This window comes from Marmota monax, unplaced genomic scaffold, assembly GCF_021218885.2.
Source record: "Marmota monax isolate L192 unplaced genomic scaffold, Marmota_monax_Labrador192_F-V1.1 WCK01_AAM20220418_F8-fsc00426, whole genome shotgun sequence".
Lineage (NCBI taxonomy): Eukaryota > Metazoa > Chordata > Mammalia > Rodentia > Sciuridae > Marmota > Marmota monax.
In genome coordinates this window covers 505,274-526,313 of record NW_026695037.1, presented here as the reverse complement: position 1 = coordinate 526,313, position 21,040 = coordinate 505,274, and the positions used below count along the sequence as shown (strand labels likewise).

The 21,040-nt window shown below is 42.3% G+C and overlaps 2 long non-coding RNA genes across 2 annotated transcripts in view; both read right to left on the bottom strand.

The window, feature by feature from the left end:
* The window catches only part of LOC124081457 (uncharacterized), an 80,132-nt gene that overhangs the window by 40,406 nt on the left and 18,686 nt on the right, over positions 1-21,040 (bottom strand). The window lies entirely within an intron of this gene.
* Positions 10,752-19,346, bottom strand: LOC124081458 (uncharacterized). Its single transcript, XR_006848048.2, has 3 exons — positions 18,915-19,346; positions 13,623-13,719; positions 10,752-11,769 (listed from the first exon to the last, which is right to left on the bottom strand). It is a non-coding gene; the product is annotated as an uncharacterized LOC124081458 (long non-coding RNA).

Genomic DNA, 21,040 nt, shown 5'->3' with positions numbered 1-21,040 from the left:
GGTGGGAATTTCATCATTCAACACAGTTGAAAATATGCAGGCACCATGAAGAGAGAACATGGCTCTTTATGGTGAAAGGGAAGCCCACAAATCTCTGTCTTTGAAAATCACTTTTACTTTTGACAGTCAAGTAACTCGGGCCCTTATTTTTCTACAGCTGCAGGAAGTCCAAGGTCCTGGCCCTGACCCAGGAAGTGCCACCATTTTCCTGGACAATATCACCTCTTTCTTCTCATTTCTCAGTACCTTTCTTCCCTGACAAGCTGACAGTGGGCTAGCAGGTTACCTCAGATTCAATGGGTAGGCCACTCAAGAAAGGGAATTAAAGTTTAGAGTAGGGGACAAGCAGTATTCCATATTAGAGAAGACTGTTGCTAAAATGATCTCTTCTCAGGGTGCCTCAGTCAGGATATATCCTTTGCTCAAGGAAAACTCCATTTCTCTTCATTGTGTTTGGAAATGGAGAACTGTCTGGTCAGACTCTGCCTTTATTTTATATACTTAAAGGACACATTGAAGAGTTTTCTCCCACAAAAAAAGCCCTGTCAGCTAGGCTTGGGAGGCTGAGGCAGGAGGATCACAAGTTTAAGGGCAGCTTCAGCAACTTAGTCTCAAAATTTTAAAAAACAGGGGCTGGGGTTGTAGCTCAGTGGTAGAGTGCTTGCCTAGCATGTGTGAAGCACTGCATTCAATCCTCAGCACCACATAAAAAAATAAATGAATAAAATAAAGATAAAAAAAATAAAAAACATTTTTAAGGGCTGGGGATGTGGCTCAAGCGATAGCGCGCTCGCCTGGCATGCGTGCAGCCTGGGTTCGATCCTCAGCACCACATATAAACAAAGATGTTGTGTCCGCCAAAAACTAAAAAAATAAATAAATATTAAAAAAAAAGAACATTTTTTTAAAAAAAGGGCTGTCTGGGGCTGGTGAAGCCAGATTTAAAGTTAGGTAGTCAGTGTAGTTAGGTAAATCGGGTCTAATATCAAGTCAGATCCAAAATGGAGGCCATGTTTAGAATGAATTCCAGGAAAAGTTGAACAACTCTTGGAATGTTAATGAAGTCTGGGAAAAGCCCAAGTCCAAAGCCCATCCCAAAGAAGTGTTAAAGAACAGCCCCCAGCAAACTTGAAGGTGCTGACTCAGAAGTCCTTCCTGACCAGATTACCTCTTTGGCCCACCTGTGTCCCACCCCTCGGGCCTTCCCACCTACATTCCATCACTGAAAGAACTATAAAAAGGGGAAACAACCGCACTTCCACGGATTCCATCTCTGGGCCTTCTTCCTCCAGGAGAAGTCTTTTCTGCTGTCCTTTAATAAACTTCTATTTTCCACTCTGACCTTGCCTCGGCGTGCTTCGGGGAAGCAAGGACTCAACACCAGTCAACAGCGGTAACACTGGGGTTGTGGCTCAGTGGTAGAGCGCTCACCTCACACATGAGAGACCCTGGGTTCGATCCTCAGCATTACATAAAAATAAATAAACAAAATAAAGATATTGTGTCAATGTATAACTAAAAAAAATTAAAAAGTGGGGGGCTGGGGATGTGGCTCAGAGATTAAGCACCCCTGAGTTCAATCCTTAGTAGCAAAAGGAAAAAAAAAAAAGTCCCTAGAAGACTGTGGAATTTAAAAGTCTATACTTGATGACAGAGAGGAGTTTTCTCCTCTCTGCCAGGCCACTGTCCCATGGCTGTTCATATTCTGAATGGCCCTCTAGTTCTCTTCAAGGCCTCCTATTTACCTTATTCACCTGTGGATTCTTAACAAAGCCCAACCTGAAGAGGTTGTCCTTTGCAATGAAAAACCAGCCTCTATCTCAGAGCAAAGCCTGTCCAAGGAAGGGACATGACCTTTGTCCTTGGAAAGACCCACAGAGCACTCCTAGGCACATTCCCACCCTCCTAAGTGGTTTATCTACAAATAACAGGAGAGATCTGCTGCACCAGGTGTCCCTGACTTAGTCAGGCTAGATGGAGACCCATAGTAACCCCCTAGCAGCCACCAATCAGCATGAGACAGGGAAACACCTGGGATGCCAGATGACCCTCCGAGTAGTTTATGGTGTTGGGAAACCATGTAGTTCAGCAGGAACACCCCTCTCTTGGCTTAAACCAATCAGTTCAAACGAATTCCCTTCTTATAGTAACCAATCACCCCTACCCAACTTGTTCCCGCCAGTGAATGTGCTAACCATGTTTTAGAGTTGTTATCTGATTTTCCCAAGGTGTGTGATGATTTGCTAAGAGATGCTGTGATGTATGTGGGGGTCCCTGCCTTCTCCAAAGAATGTATAAAACTGCTGCAAATCCTGGGGCTCGGGGGCTCTCAGCGTCACCAGTTGCTGTGTATGCGCGCGGAGGACTGAGCTAGCTCGCAATAAACACCTCTTTGCTGCTTACATCGATCTTGGTCTCTGGTGGTCTTTGGGGGTCCCGTTTTAGAGCATAACAGCAACCTGAAAGAGCTGAATATCTCCTTCATCTTAGCTGATTTGTAGAAAGCTGTCCAGTTTTTGTTCTTTTTGTTTTCCAAGTTGAAAGGAGGGTTGAGGATATATGAAAATACAAGGAAAATTACCATGGAGACAACCTTGAAAGAGCTTTTCTAAATGGATCAGGAGGTTCAAGGGAAGACTCATGCAGGATTCCAGCTGCTGCGTAGGAATGTGAACATTAGTTACCTTCTGATGACAGGCAGAAGGACAGATAATAATTACTTTGTGTCTGGGAGGCTCAAGATGCATATCAAGATCTGGGTGTGGTGACACACACTTATAATCCTAGTGACCTAGAAGGCTGAGGCAAGAGAATAATAAGTTCTAGGTCGGCCTCAGCAATTTAGCCAGACCCTATCTCAAAATTTAAAAAGAAAAATGGCTGGGGATGTAGGCTCAGTAGTACCACTGAGCTACAATCTAGATTCAATCTCTAGTACCCCCCCCCCAAAAAAAAGAGACTATTGGACTTTGTTTTATGGACATTTTCCTAACTTTATGCATTCTTTTCTTCCTCTTCTATTGGTCATGTAGCTTCTGTCTCACAGCATCTGTTCTCACCTTCAACAGAAGTTTCCCTACAAAAGTATTTTTACTGCCTTAACACTTTTGCTCAATGCAACCTCCCACTTTCCCTGCCTTCTTTGGAACAATGATTAAGAGCTATCTGAATCTGTGTTTCTCCTGAATCGCAACCCCTAACCCAAATAAAGTCTTTTATACATTTACAGTTTCTGAGTTTGGATTGAAGAGATGCTTGAATACCAAATGGAAATGTATGCACATACAGCAGCAGAAAGATTAGTTCAGGTCCTGGATTCACTAGATGAAATGTTCAGAGAACAAAACTTATCTGATAAGAGATAAGCAACAGAAAATGACCAGCCTGTGTCCCTTTATCAACAATCCAGATGCAAAAGAACTGAAACTACTTTTCTGGATACAATCTCTTTTCTGTGTTTTTAAAGAACAGTAATCCAGGCCTCTCCCAGCTACCTGCCCAGCAAGCTCTGGCCCTGTGGTTTTAACTACAAATCTGCTCTGTCTATGCCTCCTCTACTGCTGCCCTTTCATCTCCATTAACATTCCTTTTCCCTTCCTTTTTTTTGGGGGGGGAGGTGGGAGTACCAGGGATTGAATTTAGGGGCACTTCACTGAGCCACATCCCCAGCCTTAGTTTTATTTTTTAGGGACAGGGTCTCACTGAGTTGCTTAGCACCTCACTGTTGCTGAGGCTGGCTTTGATCTTGCAATCTTCCTGCCTCAGCCTCCTGAGCCACTGGGATTACATAGGTGTGCACCACCACACCCAGATCCCCTTCCTTTTTCATCTATTCAACCATCCAACAGATATTTGAAGAGGTCTCCTGTATACCAGGTCCCATGTAGGTAACTGAATAAAAGATGGGCGAGTTGGAGTCCCTCCAGGACCAAGGATCCTTACAGCCCTTACAGATCCTTACATAGTGACTATAGAGACAACCCCACTGCCCACATCAGAGCTGAGCAGATGTGGACAGTTAAGTAAAGTGAGGTTAAATCTTTAGATTGAAAGCTGAACAGAAATACAGGCCACTGTGAACATTTTATCATGGAGCATTCCAATTTAGGGCTTTTGAGCCAGGAATATGGTACCATAGAGACCTAAACTTACTACTTACTCAATGTGTGACCTTATGGCTGAGCCTCTGTTCTTTTCTGGAAATAAAAACCCTAGCTAACTAGTAGGTCAAGATTAGATGATTTACTCCATATAAAGCACTTATCACAGTGTTTGGCACCAGTTATAGAAAATAGCTTCTAAGCCCTCTAAGAAGGAAGCGGTGGTGCATGCCTGTAATCCTAGTGGCTTGAGAGGCTGAGGAAGGAGGATTGCAAGTTTGAAGTCAACCTCGGCAATTTAGAGAGGGAGGCCCTAAGCAACTTAGCTCATGCTGTCTCAAAACAAAATATAAAAAGTGCTGGGGATGTGATGTAGTTCAGTGGTTAAGCACCCCTGGGTTCCATCCCCAGTACTCAAAAAAAAAAAAGCCACTTAATGGGAGCTGGTGTTAATTACATGGATCTGCCCCAGGTGTTCTGAACATCGTGAGAGAAAAGTTCCGGTCTCTACCTCACTCCTCCCTTCCTTCCTCTGCCCAGTCCTCTCCCTCCACTGCTACCAGTCATCTCCAGTTAGAAACCTGGCACTTCCTACCTAGAAACCAAGAGCAGGAGATGGGTAGGTACAGGAAACATGGGTTGTCAACAAAAACTGAGCTCACTCAACACATGTGAGCACCTGTTCCCCTTTCAAGCAGCTCTTCTCCACCCCACCCTCACTCCTAAAGCAGAGCTGAGCTCCCCTGGGCATCTTTACAGGATCTGCTCTAGTTTAATCAGCTTTAGGATAGGTCTTCAGAGCATACTTCCTCAAGCCCAAAAGGTCAGAACTCCTTTGAACTGTTGGAAAAACACTATGCAGAAATCACAGAATCCAAAAAAGAAAAACAGTCAGTAAAACAGATCCAAATGCAGGGAGTTGAACAGATGTTGACTTTGATCCATGTCCAGTTTTGACCAAGCCAGGAAAAAAAAATAACATGTCCCGGAAAAGTCAAGTTGAAGGCAGAGAAAAAAAGCTAGCAATATCAAGCTTTTGAAGAAGAAAAGTTTTGATTCCTTTATCATTTTATACTATACAATATCAGGGGAAATGAGGTAAATTCTTCTATAACTTGGGAGTAGAAAAGACTTTCATAACTATGGATAAAAGTTCAGCTGCAGCTGAAGGGAAAGATGTAAAAACTTAAAAGCAAAAATTTGTGGAAGCTAGGGGTGATTTCTCAGCAGTAGAGCATTTGCTTAGCATATGTGTGGCCCTGAATTCCAACTCCGGAACTCCAGCACTGTTTTAAAAAAAAATAATGTAGGGAAAACATTACCCTAAGCAAAGTAAAAAGACAAATAGCAAACATCACAGGCAAATGTTTCCTTTTTAATAAAGAGCTTCTAAATCTAAAGGAAAACAACCAACTTAATTGAAAAATTGTGCAAGAGACACAAACAGTTCTCAGAAAAAAAAAAAAAAAGGAATGGGAAGGACTTTATAACATGTAAAAAGATTAGATGTCAACCTTGCCTTTTTTTTGGCACCAGGAACTTGAACCCAGGGGGGCTTAACCACTGAGCCTCATCCCCAGCCATTTTTATTTTTTATTTTGAGACAAGGTCAAAGTTGCTTAGGGCCTCGGTAAGTTGCTGAGGCTGGCTTTGAACTTGCAATCCTCCCTCAGCATCACTCCTGGTTCAACTTTGCTTCTAACAAGAAAAAAACAAATCAAAACCATACTAAACTGGGCTCAATGGTGCATGCCTGTAATCCTACCAGCTCAGAAGGCTGAGGCAGGAGGTGACAAGTTCAAAGCCAACCTCAGCAACTTAGCAAGTCCCAGAGAGACCCTATCCGAAAATGAAAATAAATTTAAAAAAGGGCTAGGAATGTGGCTCAGTAGTTAAGCACCTGAGGGTTCAATCTGTGGTACCACAAAAACAAAACAAAAACCTGCAAAATGTTAGACTCACGTTTTATCTATCAGATTGACAAAAATCCAAAAAATGTCAACACACTTAGTTGGCAAAGCTTCAAGGAAACAGGTACTCTAGTAAGTTGCAAAATGAAGCAACTCCTAGGAAGAGGAATTTGGTTGGCGATATTTAACAAAGTTACATATGTATTTCCTCTTCAAACTGGCAATACCACTTCTAGAAATCAGTACTAGAAAATCTTTGGCAAAAATGTGAAAAAGTGGGCTGGGAATGTGGCTTAGTGGTAGAGCACTTTCCTCGCATGTGCAAGGTCCTGGGTTCAATCCCAAGTACCACAAAAAAAAAAAAAAAGTGAAAAAGTATTTGCATAGACTATTTATTGCAGCCATTTAATAGCAAAAGACTAGAAACAATCCAAATATTTAACAATAAGGACTGGTTAAACTAAATATGAAGCACCACAGAGGGGCTGGGATGTGGCTCAAGCGGTAGCGCGCTCGCCTGGCATGCGTGTGGCCCGGGTTTGATCCTCAGCACCACATACAAACAAAGATGTTGTGTCCGCCGAAAACTAAAAAATAAATATTAAAAATTCTTTCTCTCCTGTCTCTCTCTCTCTCTCTTAAAAAAAAAAAAAAAAAAAAAAAAAAAGCACCACAGAGCATAAAAACAGAATCAAGAAAATCTCTATGGGGCCTGGGGTTGTGACTCAGTGGTAGAGTGCTCACCTGGCACATAGGAGGCACTGGGTTCAATCCTCAGCACCATAAAAAAATAAATTTAAAAAAAGATATTGTGTCCATGTGCAACTAAAAAATATTTTTTTAAAAAAAGAAAGAAAGAAAAGAAAATCTCTATACACTGCTATGGAGTGAAAGCCAGCATATATTATAAAGCAAAAAAAAAGAAAGATGCAATGCTGGGCATAATGTCACACGTCTATAATCCCAGGAATCTGAGACAGAAGGATCACAAGTTCAAGGCCAGCCTCAGAATTTAGTGAGATCCTGTCTCAACATTAAAAAATAAAAAAGGAAGGGGGCCATACTTCAGTGATAAAGCGCTCTTCAGTTCAATCTCCAGCATTAAAAAGAGAGAAAGAAAAAGAAAAAAAAGGGAAGTAAGGAAGGGCTGGGTATGGTGGCACATGCCCGTAGTCCCAGTTACTCAGAAGGCTATGACTGGAGAATTGCTTGAGCCTAGGAGTTCAAAACCAACCTGGAGCCGGCCTGATGGTGCACACCAGCAGATCAGGAGGCTGAGACAGGAGGATCATGAGTTCAAAGCAGTCTCAGCAATTTAGTGAGGCCCTAAGCAACTTATCCAGATCCTGTCTAAAAATAAAAAGGCAGAGGGGAGGGGACGTTGCTCAGAGCTAAGCACCTCTAGGTTCAATCCCTGGTACTAAAATAAAATAAAACACAAAAAAACCCAAACCTGGAAAACATGTTAGGATCCTATCTTTTTTTTTTTTTTTTCCAGTTGTAGTTGGATACAATACCTTTATTTATTTTTATGTGATGCTGAGGATCGAACCCAAGGCCTCCCATGTGTTGGCAAGTGCTCTACCGCTGAGCCACAACCCCAGCCCAGGATCTAAATAAAATAATTTTTTAAAAATATTTACTTTTTAGGTGTAGATGGACACAACACAATGCCTTTATTTTTATGTGGTGCTGAGGATCGAACCCGGGTCCCACTCATTCTAGGCGAGCGCTTTACTGCTGAGCCACAATCCCAGCCCCTAATTTTTTTTTTTTTTAAATATGCCCCCCTATGAGAAAGAGGAGAGAGATAGAGGCTATACCTTGTTTGGGAGATCTGATTTTGGAACTATGTAAATATTTTAGATAATTAGAAACAAAGTTAACTTTAAAAAGCATTTCCTAAAAATCAAAAGCAAGATGAAAAGAATCTAGACCTGGGAATGTAGCTTAGTGGTAGAGCACTTTCCTAGCATGTGCAAGGTCCTGGGTTCAATCCCAAGTACTGCCAAAAAAAAATTCTAGTATATTTCCATCCCACTAGAAAGTCCTAGAACTCAATGGTAGAGTTCTTGCCTACTGTACACTAGGTCCTTGGTTCAATATCCAGCACCAAAAAGGAAAAAGGAAAAACAAATCATCTACACAGCGATTATCTCAGAAGAAAAAAAAAAAAAAAAAACATTTCAAACAACTTTAAACTACAGCAATTTGACTGTAGTATATTCCTAGTCAGATAGACTCTAAAGACAAAGGGGAAGAAAACCTAAAAATATAGTTTCACTATCATATTGAGAGTGATAATACTGATGCTGGCATTAAAAATTTATGTGTAATTATTGAGGAATAAAGAAAATAAGGGTGTGTTTGGGAGCTGAACTATTTGGCTGGAAGCAAGAATAGATGTAAGATATATGAAGTTATGTAAAAATATACTGTCTCTTTCCTTTCTTTCTTTCTTTCTTTTTTTAATGGTACTAGGAATTGAGCTAAGGTCCTTGCACTTACTAGACAAGTGCTTTACCACTGAGCTACACCCTAAGTCTTTTTTAAGTTTTATTTTGAGACAGGATCTTGCTAAGTTACCCAGGCTAGCCTTGAACATGTATGTGTCTTCCTGCCTCAGCCTCCCAAGTAGCTAGAATTATAGGCTTGTATCACTGTGCTACAATCCTCTTTAAAAACAAATTATTTATATTTATTTATTTACTTACTCACTTTTGGTAACAGAGATTGAACCTAGAGGCACTTAAACACTGAACTACACCCCCAGTGTTTTCACTTTTTTATTTTGAGACAGGATCTAGTAAGTTGCTTAGGGCCTCCCTAAATTGCCGAGGCTGGCCTTGAATTTGCAATCCTCCTCCCTCAGCCTCCAGGTCACTGGGATTATAGACATGTGCCACCAGGCCCAACTGAGAGCTTCTTTTTGCATTGGAAATATTGGCATAAACAAAGGATGATACTATTCTTAAACATATATATTTGGGTTTTGTTTTTTGTTTTTGGTACCAGGAATTGAACTCAGGGCCACTCAACCACTGAGCCACATCCTCAGTGGTTTTATTTAGAAACAGGGTCTTGCTGAGACCAGCTTTGAACCCATGATTCTCCTATCTCAGCCTCCAAGCCTGCTGGGATTGCAGATGTGCGCCTCCATGCCTGGCTATGTGTTTGTATTTCCTTCCCACTAGAAAGTCCTAGGAAAAAAAAAAAAAAAAACGACTAGTCCAGTAGCAATGAGTACCCCTGGTGCTCCTCCTGCTTCAACCTCCTGAATAGCTGGGATTTCAGGCACACACACACCACACCAAGGCTCTACTTTGAAAATAGGTAAACCCTGTCCCCAGCTTAAGTCAGAAAACACAGAAATCAGCCATTATCTCCACCTATGCCTACCATAGTCTCAAATCACTTAGCTTTTCCTAGGTTCAATTGCTTCTTCTGTAAGAAGGAAAAATAATACCTTACCTACCCAAGACCAGGAGCCAGACTACTTGATCTCTTGAGGTCCCTTGCTGTTGTGAGCTCTTTTACTTTATTGGATATGATATGTAAAGAAGAATTTAAGAAACCTAATGACTCAAGAAAAGGCAGGAATGGGCAAGTGGAGAAATATCACTGGACACATGAAGCCAAGGAGATTATAGCTGGTAAATAGATAATAATTATAAAAATTAAATATTTATTGAGTTCTTACTCTCTTCCAGATTCTGGGCTAGGTCCTTTGTATGCATCATCCCGCATACCTTCAAGAATCTAAGGGGTAACAGCCCCCGACTTCCTTTTCTTCAGGGCAACCTCACTTCCTCTTCTTGGGTACATGTCTCTGACCTATTTCCTATTTCAAGTACTTGGCAGTTATATGTAATAACCAAAGTTTCATGCAATGTGTTGCAAAGATGCTGAGAGACAGTCTCAGTCTGATGTGGGAGTCAGAGGTCACTGGAAGACCAAGGAGTTCCTTAACTCAAAGAGCACATGTTCTTCCAGTTCACCTTTAGGCAGAGGCCTAGCTAAAGGAATTTGTCATCTTTGCAAAATACATTCAGAAGATGCCAAACTTCTCCAGTCATAGCTTTGTACTTGATATGACCCATGACCAGCCACTGCTCCCTTCCCAGTGTCTCCTCTGGCCATCTACTACCTTGGGTCTTTCTTTGCAGGAACTCCAGCAAGCAACACATGAACCATTTCTCTAAGCAAAGGCTTGTTCTACCTTGTAAGTTTTATAATAAACGCATAAGACTGAAAATCGGGTGAATTTGTTTAGGAGAAGTCACAATATTATTGGTGACTATAGAGCAATTATATTTTCTCCCTCATTTCCTAACAAGGATCATGCCTTCAAGATTCAATGACATGGGGCTGGGGATATAGCTCATTGGGTAGAGTGCTTGCCTCCATGTACAGGGCCCTGGGTTCAATCCCAGCACCCCCCCCCAAAAAAAAAAGATTCAATGACATAATGAAGCCAGGTGTGGTGGTGCACTCCTATAATCCCAGAGGCTAGGGGGTGGCTGAGGCAAGAGGATTGCAAGTTCAAAACCAGCCTCAGCAACATCAAGGTGCTAAGCAAATCAATGAGACCCTGTCTCTAAATAAAATACAAAAAAAAAAAAAAAGGCTGGGTATGTGGCTCAGTGGTTGTGTGCCCTGGAGTTCAATTGCCTATAACTACCCCCCCCCCAAAAAAAATAATGACATAATGACAGTGACAAAGTAGAGGAATTTACTTGGGAGGTAAAGAAGCAAACTATATGTGTTCTGTCTGTCACCAGTGAAGAAGCAACATTTGAACTGTTTTCATTAATTTGGCTAAAATACACACACACTAAAATACCCATATAATGCACAATGGACATTACTTCTGTAGCTACAACCAATCATATCTAGAATTATTCAGTGGATCAATGAAGCAATAATGGCGTGCATAGCTTTATTACTGGTTCTCATCTCCTTGCTATGGATATTCAGCAGAGTGCGTGTGGCATCTGCCAATTTGACCTTTCTGGTTTGATTAGATTGTCCGTGAAGCTCCCAGGATAAGTGGGAGCACCAGGTTTGCTGAGGCACAGGCAAGAATTGTGCTGCTTGGCTATGTGTGACTGGGGTGATGAGACCACCCAGATCCCCAGAGCAGCTGTGTGTTTCTTAATGGGTGGTTCCCTGGGCTGGAACCTACCAGATACAACTTTTTTTTTAAAGACTTTGTTTCTTTGTGAAACTGTCCAAAAAGAAAGTCACTGCTAACACATTTCGAATAGAAGTAATGGAATTAATGGAAGAATTCTGAGAAAGTGATAGGTTTTTAGGCATTTTTAAATTGGGGTAATTTAAAGACTGGCATTTTGATCTTGATGATAGCTCAATTTTATTAATTCACAATAAATGCAGGTATTTGGAGAGAGATTTAAGAAGTTGTTTCAGGAAGTGTTTGCAGCCGGACTGCGGCACCCAGCCAGCTCAAACATTTCTCACAGAACAAGATAGAAACTTAAGTGAAAGTAGGAACAGCCGTTAACTTGTGGTAAGAGAACGCAAACAGGAAGCAGCAGCCTCCCGGTATAAACACAATTGAGAAAACCCCAGAAGATTCTGAAGATTCATAAAGCTCTCCAGTGCTTTTTGTTAAAGGTCATACAAAGTTCTGCTCTTCCTCCTGCAAATATGGCCAAAGGAGCGTACACATCAACCACCCGTTCATTTCAGGATCCATCATCCAGAATGGGTTTCCGGGGCTGGAAGATTCTGAATTCCTGGAACAAGACTGTTTTGTTAGTAAGCAAGATGGGCATGAGGGAGCGGTAACCATGCCAAGCCCGGAGCCCCTAACCAAGAACAAAGGCTCCAGATTCATCTTCCTAGAGCTCATCCTCTTTATATACAGATATTATCTAATGCTATATACACACCCTCCCTTCACTTCCAACTTGATTCATCATTTGCCTCTTGCTTAATGATATCCAGGTTGATCATATTTATGTATTTTTTGTAAATATCAAAGTCCTCTTGATAATTGATAGTTGATAGTAAACTTGGTGTACATAAATAATTGTGGCTATCAAGTATTGACTATAATAATACTCCAAATAATTTATAGACATTGGATTTTATCTTCATAATACTGGAAATGGAATTCACAGAAAACAGAGACACAGGGAAAAGGAGGCAAATCACTAAAGCTTTCATAGCTAGTATGTGGTAGACTCATGGTTCAGACCCAAGTAGGAAGGAAACCTATGGCAGGGCTGGTTTTATTAGTACGTTACCTCTAATAATGTACATCACATTATATAACTCTCTCATCTATTATTAGTTAGATACAGCATCAGCACTTTTACAAAGGCTGATTACTTACTGAGCTTAAGGGAAAGAAAAACTACACACACACACACACACACACACAGACACACACACACCCTTTATTTGGGTAGATTCCCTGATCCTTTTAACAAAATGTCCTAGTGCCTGCTGCATGCCAGCTATTATTGGCTCTAGTAAACAAGACAGCCATGGTCCCTATTCTTTTGGAGCTTGTAATTCATACCTGCTAATTGCTTGGGTATGTCTTAACTGATATCTTCTTCACCAGGCATTCCTTGTCACCCCAGACTAAAGTAGATGCCACCTTGTACACCCTGTACTTCTTTTATTACACTCATTGCCCTTCAATTACTAGATGTCTTTCTTTCCACTGTTCTGTGATCTCCAGGGAAGCAAAATGGGGTGTCCTGTTCCCTGCTGCATCCAGTGTCTTCTATAGAACCTGGCAGCTGAGACACTTAGTAAACCTTGGTTGAATGAATGGATATGAACAAGCACCAAGTTGGTGCAGGATTGGGGCCCAGCCCGTATTATTTTATCTCAGGCTGATCACCTGTCTCTGTGCCACAGAGCACTGACTAACCTCTGCCTGCAGACAATTGCAGCCTTCGAATTCAAGGCTCCCTCCCACTGCACACACCTTTCTTTGTCTGCCTGCCCACCCTGCCCATGGGGTCTGCCTAGGCCAGCCTCCGCCTGGAGACCATACTGACAGGTGGGAGCCTGCCCTACAGAAGAGCCTAAGGAATCCCAAATGTCACATGAGTCTCACAGGTCTTGCTCTGGGCACACCCATCCAATTCAGGGGGCCCCTTGATCTCAATCAGAAGAGAGTCAACAACCCCTGGAACAAATGACAAAACCCCCACTCTATCTCTCATTGTATAGGGCTTGGTTACCTGGAGGCCAGTTTTCCCGTTCCAGGTAGGATAAGATCATACACCTGGAAATAATAAAGGTCTCTGAGATGGACTTTATGGCACCAGGCAGACATAGGGAAGTAAATATTTCACCAACTCCAGGGAGCCTGGAGCTCACCACTCTGGTCAGAATCAGGGCGTCTTTGGAAGGAGGCAGCCAGCCGGAGCAAGGAAGGGGTTTTACTGTAGCTGCCTGTGGGCTGAGAATGAGATTATCTGGATACCTGCTGCACAATGCTTCTCTTTGACTTTTCTTAGCCCTGGGCATTTGGGGAAAACCTATTCAATTATTCCAGGTCCCTGCAGTGTAGCTGTGCTTGCTCTTAAACTTAAAGTGACAAGGAGCTTGGTACAGTGGCACATACCTGTAATCCTAGCAGCTCAGGACGCTGAGGCAGGAGGATTGCAGGTTTACAGCCAACCTTAGGAACTTAGTGAAGCCCAAAGAAATTTTGCAAGACTCTATCTCAAAGTAAAAAGTCAAAAGGGAAGAGGAGGCAGTTAGGTGGTAAATCCCTCTGGGTTTAATCCCTGATCTTCCCCACCCCCGCACCCCACCCCCCAAAGGGACAGGGAAACCTCTTTGGACATGGCTTCCTCTCATGGAGATGCTCCCTTCCACAGCTCACCATGAAGGATTCTTTTATTATGGGAGGTCACTACTTCTTTGCAGCATCTAAAGCAGGATCTACAGCCTCTGACTCTAGTCTTCAGATGGAGATGACCCAAAGCAGAGTCAGAGTGAGATTTGGAACTTTATTCTCCTGGTGCTCAAAGTTTTCTGCTCTCCGCAGGCCCCTGTAGCCCCTGGTCATCTGGGAGCCCTGTCAGACACAGGGCACCACCAGGCAGGCAAAAAGATCCCAACTGTAGTTGGTGGGGAATATGGTCTACAAACTGCTTCCCACTACAGGACCCCAGGCTCAAGGTCTACCATCTTCCACAAAAGAGGAGGCACCCTCTCCCCATGTTACACAGCTCCACCCCCATGGGGCACATCTCTAGTTTCCTCATGAATTAGATCTCCCCTTTTATGCTCTAATTACAACCATAAACCCCTCCCCCAAGAAATCCCCATGAATAAAAACATTGGTATTTGGTTGATGTATAAATAACGAATGTTCTATAGCCTCTTCTCTCTCACACTTCCTCATTCCCTAGCAGATGTGTCCATACTTCCTTGGTTCCTTGGCCTGCAGCTGACAGGTTGTGACCAGTGGGGAAAGGCCCTGTCCTAAGGTTAATGCTCTTAGGGGTATTTATGACCTCAAGAGAAAAGTCCAGGATAGTGATATGCTGATAAATCAGCCCGTGGCGGAGGTGGGGGTCCCCAATTTATACCAATTACCAATTTTTATGGTATAAAATGATAGAAACAGCCCTTCCATGACAGATTTCCAACCACTAACAGTGGAATAAGCAGCTTCCAAATTCCTGAAGGTTTAACAGCCACTCTCACCAGCTGGCCGGAGCCAGCTCCAGAACACCCACTGGTTCAGACAAATCACAAGAGCTTCCCTAGGTTCCAAGATGTCTTGACAAAATGAGTAATAGATCCCTTGGAGGGAAGAAGGGAGGGGACCTCAGAGCTGTTTCTGCATGCTGGCTACTTTGGCTCAGGGTACTGGAAAGAGTATGGACTTGGAGGAGTCAGGAAAGCTCCAGGCTTAAATCACTGTGTGCATTTGGGCAAGTTTCGGCATCCAACTTGCAAGATAGGATTGATCATACCTACCTATAGGATTACTTTGAGGATAATATGAGCTACATAAATATACTCTGAGCAAGCTATCAATAAATACTCTTTCTTGCCCACTATGCTAGCAAATCCTGGTGACTTGGAGGCTGAGGCAGGAGGATCACAAGTTTGAGGCCAGCCTCAGCAATTTAGTGAGAATCTGTTTCAAAAAAAAAAAAAAAAGAAAAGAAAAAAAGGACTGGGGGTATAGCTGAGTGGTAGAGTGTTCAGCATTCTGGTTTAAATCCCTAGTACCATAAATAAATAAATATTCTTTTTTTTTTCCTCCTGCCTCTTCCTAATTTTCCTATAGTTAAAAGATTTTTCTAAAGATTCCAATGGGGGGAGCCCAAACTTACACTATTGAGGTGGGGGCAGGTAAATCAATCCAGTTTACCCCAGCTTCTGCTTAACTTTAGACCCCTCCCTTCAAATTTATCCCTGGTCCTGATTCCAAGAGGTGAATTCAACACATTTTTCTATAGCTGGGGTTTATGTCACCTGGCTTCATTTTCCTCCAAAATAGCAGCAATACCCAGAATCAGAAACTAAGGCCCCCAAAGGGAGCATATCAAGCCCATAGCAAGGACATCTGGCTTCACAAGGCTGCACTTCACACAGGGCAGAGCGCACCAAGCTTCCTGCATACCCCAAATGCCTCCCACAGCACACCAGCTCCTGTAAAAATTGTTACACAAACACTCATAAAGATTTACGGCACAATTGTACAGCAGGAGGCTTGGTCAGATATTTAGAACTTTCCAACTACTAAACCACCATAGAAGGAAGCGGAATCTTTGTGGCTGGGGTAGGAGAGGAGCCACAGGGAAGAGGGAAACAAACACCATATTTGAGAAGTTTGATTGTTCACAATGGAATAATTGTCATAACATAGAGAGCTGCAGCAAATGGAATTTGGAGGAAATCTGGTTTCTTGTGGCAAAGAACTTTTGGTAACTTAAGAAAGTTTAGGAAATTTAGAAGTACAAATTAGCAATTAATGAATTAAGGCATGATGGCGCATGCCCATAGTCCCAGCTACTTGGGAGGCTGAGGCAGGAGGATCACCAAGTTCAAGGCCATGTCTGGGCCACATAGCAAGACCCAGGCAGAAGAAAGGAAGGGAATGCAAAGATTTGGGTGTGAACCTTGTTTGGCCACTTTCCAGCTGACTGACGTATGTAACTTATTAATTTCTCTGAGTCTCGGTCACTCATATATTCATTCATTCAGCCTGTATTTATTGGGCATCTTGTATTTGTCCTGCACAGTGCTAAGTGAATCCCAAGGAGATAATGGTCAACAAAACCAGGCCTTTTCTGATATAACTTATTATTTATTCATCTGTTTAAAAAAAAAGCATATTAATGCTGGGACAGATGGATGTACACATGCAAAAAGGATATCAGACCCCCACATCACAACCCAGACAAAAATTGTCTCAAGCTGGGTGTGGTGGCACAGGACTGTAATCCTTGCTACTTGGGAGGCTGAGGCAGGAAGATTGCAAGCTTGAGCCAGCTTCAGCAATCTAGTGAGACCCTGTCCCAAAATTTAAAAGAAGGGCTGGGAATGTAATGCAGTACCCAGCACCTCCCCCACACACACACCAAAAGAAAAGGAAGGAAGGAAGGAAGGAAGGAAGGAAGGAAGGAAGGAAGGAAGGAAGGAAGGAAGAGTGTCCAGAATAAACAAATCTATAGAGATAAAAGTAGATTATGTTTGCTGTGCCTAGGGTGGGAGAGATCTGTGGAGAAATTGGAAGTGACTCTAATGGGTATGAGGTCTTTTGGGGCTGATGAATATGCTCTAGCATTGATTGTGGTGATGGCTGCACCACTCTGTGAATAAAATAAACACATTTCATAGAACATTTTAAAAGGTGAATTGTATAATATGCAAATTATATCTCTATAAAACTACTATTACAAATAAAGTCAGGTGGGCACAGTGATGCATGCCTATAATCCCAGTGGCTCAGGAGGCTGAGGCAGGAGGATCCAGAGTTCAAAGCCAGCCTCAAGGGGCTGGAGTTGTGGCTCAGTGGAACAGTGCTTGCCTCACATGGGTGAGGCACTGGGTTCTCAGCATCACATAAAAAAAAAAAAGTACAACAACTAAAAAAAAAAATTAAAAAGAAAAAGCCATCCTCAGCAAAAGTGAGGCTCTAAGCAACTCGGTGAGACACTGTCTCTAAATAAAATACAAAATAGGGCTGGGGATGTGACTCAGTGGTCAAGTGCCCCTGAGTTCAATCCCTGGTACCAAAAAAAAAAAAAAAGTCATAGCCAGGTGCAGTAGTGTATACCTGTAATCAACAGGGGAGGCTGAGGCAGGAGGATCTCAAGTTAGAGGCCAGCCCCAGAAACTATCTCAAAATTTAAAATAAAAGGACTGGGGTTGTAGCTCTGTGATAAAGCATCCCTAGGTTTAATCCCCAGTACCAAAATAAAGGCATAACTTGAATAGATACTTGTACACCTATGTTCATAGCAGCATTATTCACAATTGCCAAAAAGTAAAAGCAGTCTGTGCCCATTAATAGACGAATGGCAAAACAAAAGAGAAAGAACATGCAAGAGGTAGAGACAGAGAGAATGGACTATTATCCACTCTTAAAAGGAAAGAAAATTCTAACACTTGCTATGAAATTTGAAGACATTAGTTAGGTGAAATAAAAGTCAGTCACATAAGGAAAAAATAAAACTTCAAGGAGTCCACTTAAGAGAGGTACCTAGGGCAGTTAAATTCAAGGAGACAGAAAGTAGAATGGTGGTTCCCAGGAGCTGAGCCCCATGAGAAATGAGAAGATATTGCTTCCTGGGCACAGAGTTTCAGATAGGACAGAAGAAAACACTCAGGAGATGGATGTGGTGATGGTTGCATAACAATGTGGGAAAATTTCATGCCACTGAACTGCACACTTAAAAATGGTTAAAATGGTAAATCTTATATATACTTTACCACAGTTTTTTAAAAATAGAGATATAATGCCAGGTGCAGGGGCACACACCTATAATCCCAGCTACTCTGGAGGATGAGTAAGGAGGATTCCAAGTTCAATGTCGGCCACAGCAACTTAGCAAAACCCTATCTCTGAATAAAAAAATAAAAGGACTGAGGGTGTAGCTCAGTAATAGAGCACTCCTCAGTTCAATGTCCATCACCCCAAAAGGAGGCATACAGTACTTACCTCACAGAGTCATTGTGAGGATTGAAGGATATGAATATTGACAGAAGAAATGGCTCAGATGAGCCAGAGCTGTGGTGCAGAGGCTGAGGCAGAAGGATCACAAGTTCAAAGCCAGCCTCAGCAAAAGTGAGGCAAAGACCCTGTCTCTAAATAAAATACAATAAAGGGCTGGGGATGTGGCTCAGAAAAGAAAGAAAGAAAAGAAAAAGAAAGAAAGAAACAGCTCAGAAGAGTAACAGTATTTATGAACCAGGCCGGGAGAGGTGTGGGGAATGAGGGAGGGTGGGTGGGGGGAAAATTTAACTTTCTACTTTAATTCATTTATCTTTTTTTTTTTAAACTGGTATACTTTTGTAATTCAAAAAGGTAAATGCTAAAAAAAAAAAAAAAAGGTAAATGCTGCTTATATTCCTGTGTTACCACTTAGTTCAGGATTTAGAGCCCACAGAAAAGTGCACGAGGATTGGGATCATCATTCTATTCTTGGCCTATGTTTAACCTTCTGCATTTTATCTTTGTGTATCTTTTCCCAGATTTCCTTAGCTTTGCTTACCTTTGCTCTCATCCACCCTCTATTTACTTGAGTCTGTTAGTCACAAGATTTTCAACCTCCTAGTGTGATCATTGAATCCTCCTCTCTTGCCCTGAGAAAGACCCCAGACCCCATGGAGGGCTCCCTGCTCGCCCATCCCCAGGGTCCCCCGAACTTCTCTTTCCCATGTTTACCTGATTTCCTGTAGTAAAATCTTCCCCGAGATCTCATTTTTCAGTTCCTCTCTTGGCAACTTGAGAGACCTTCCCTCCAGGAGGTCAGAGATGGCTCAGAGCCCACCCAGCCGGAAGTCTGTTTCCTGGGCCAAAGAACACTGGCTGAAATCCAGACCACTGACGTCACCTGGTCCAGATGGCGGAAACCATTGCCCAACAATAGGAAATCGATGCCAACAACACATTTCTCTGTGGCTGTCTCTCTGGGCCCAAAAAAGCATTTTCCTAGACAGGAGGCAGCTGAGTAGTAGTGGAAAGAAGTGCCCTGGCCTTCAACCCCGAAAATGTGGAGTATGAGGCTGGCCTTAGCGTCAACTGACTAATACCACGAGGCCTGAGCACTGGACTTAGAGTCAGAAGACGCAAGTCTGAGTAGGAGTTCAGCCTCCTAACCTCTGACGTTTGGATTTTCTTCAGGCGATTTTTTTAAAACTATGAATAATATCGACCTCACAGGAACTATTGTTGCAAGGCTACTGTGAAATCGTCTATGTGAGAGATTTCATAAACTTGGAGCTGTTGCCAATGCAAAATTCCACGTCTGTGAGAGGCTTCCCCAAGAGGAGCAGATTCTGGGAGGCCTGATGAGAGTGTTTACAGGCTGATCCTGGAGCCAGGCTGTGTGAGGGTGGATCTGCCTATGGCTAGCTCTGCAGCTGGGAGGTATGGCTTAACCTCTCTGTGCCTGATTACCTCACAGTCAAAATGCAAATGATAAAAATACAGGTGCTGACCAGGCGTGGTGGTGCATACCTGTAATCCCAGCCCAGCGGCTCAGGAGGCTGAGGCAGGAGGATCACAAATTCAAAACCAGCCTCAATAAATTAGTGAGGCCTTAAGCAACTTAGTGAGACCCTGTCTCTAAATAAAAAGTATAAAAAGAGCTGGGGATGAGGCTTAGTGGCAAAGCACCCATGGGTTCAATCCCTGGTACCAAATAAATAAATAAATACAGGTGTTGTGAAAGGACAGTCTTTTCAATAAATGGTGCTGAGGAAATTGGGTAACCACATAGAGGAGAATGAAATTAGACCCTTATCTCTCACCAGTTTAAAAATAAACTCAAAATAAATTAAAGCCATGAAACTACTAGAAGAAAACATGAGAACTACTTCAGGACATTGAAATGAGAAAGTATTTTTCTTTTCTTTTCTTCTTTTGACCCAACACCAAAAGCACAGGAAACAAAAGTAAAAATAAGCAATGAAACTAGATCAAACTAAAACCCATCTATACAACAAAGGAAGCAATCATGGAGTGAAATTCAATGTACAGGATGAGAGAAAAATATCTGCAAACTATACATCTGACAAAGGTTAATATCCAGAATATATAAGGAACTCAACAACAAAAACCAAACAAACAAAAAATTAAATTGCAAAATGACTAACAGACCTAAATAGACATTTCTTTTAAAAAGATCCATGAATAGATAACAAGTACATGAAAAAATGCACAGCATCTCTAATCATCAGGGAAATGCACTCAAAACCACAAAGAAGCTGGGCACAGTAGTGCACACTTGTAATCCCAGCAGCTCTGGAGGCTGAGACAGGAAGATTGAGAGTTCAAAGCCAGCCTCAGCAAAAATGAGGCGCTAAGCAACTCAGTGAAACCCTATATCTAAATAATATTTATTTTTTTTTTTAGTTATCGGCAGACACAACATCTTTGTCTGTATGTGGTGCTGAGGATCGAACCCGGGCCGCACGCATGCCAGGCGAACGCACTACCGCTTGAGCCACATCCCCAGCCCCCTATATCTAAATAAAATACAAAATAGGGCTGGGGATGTGGCTTAGTGGTCCAGTGCCCCTAAGTTTAATCCCTGATACAAAAAAAAAAAAAAACCCAAGGAGATATCACCCCATTCTGATAATAACGGCTATTATCACACACACACACACACACACACACATACACACAATGAAGATAACAATTGCTGGCAAGGATGTGGACCAAAAGGAACATTTGCACCCTATTGGTGGATATGTAAATTAGTGGTTATTTTGGTCATCCAGGCTGGTCTTGAACTCATGGGCTCAAATGATCCTCTCATCTCAATCTTCAGAATAGCCAGGACT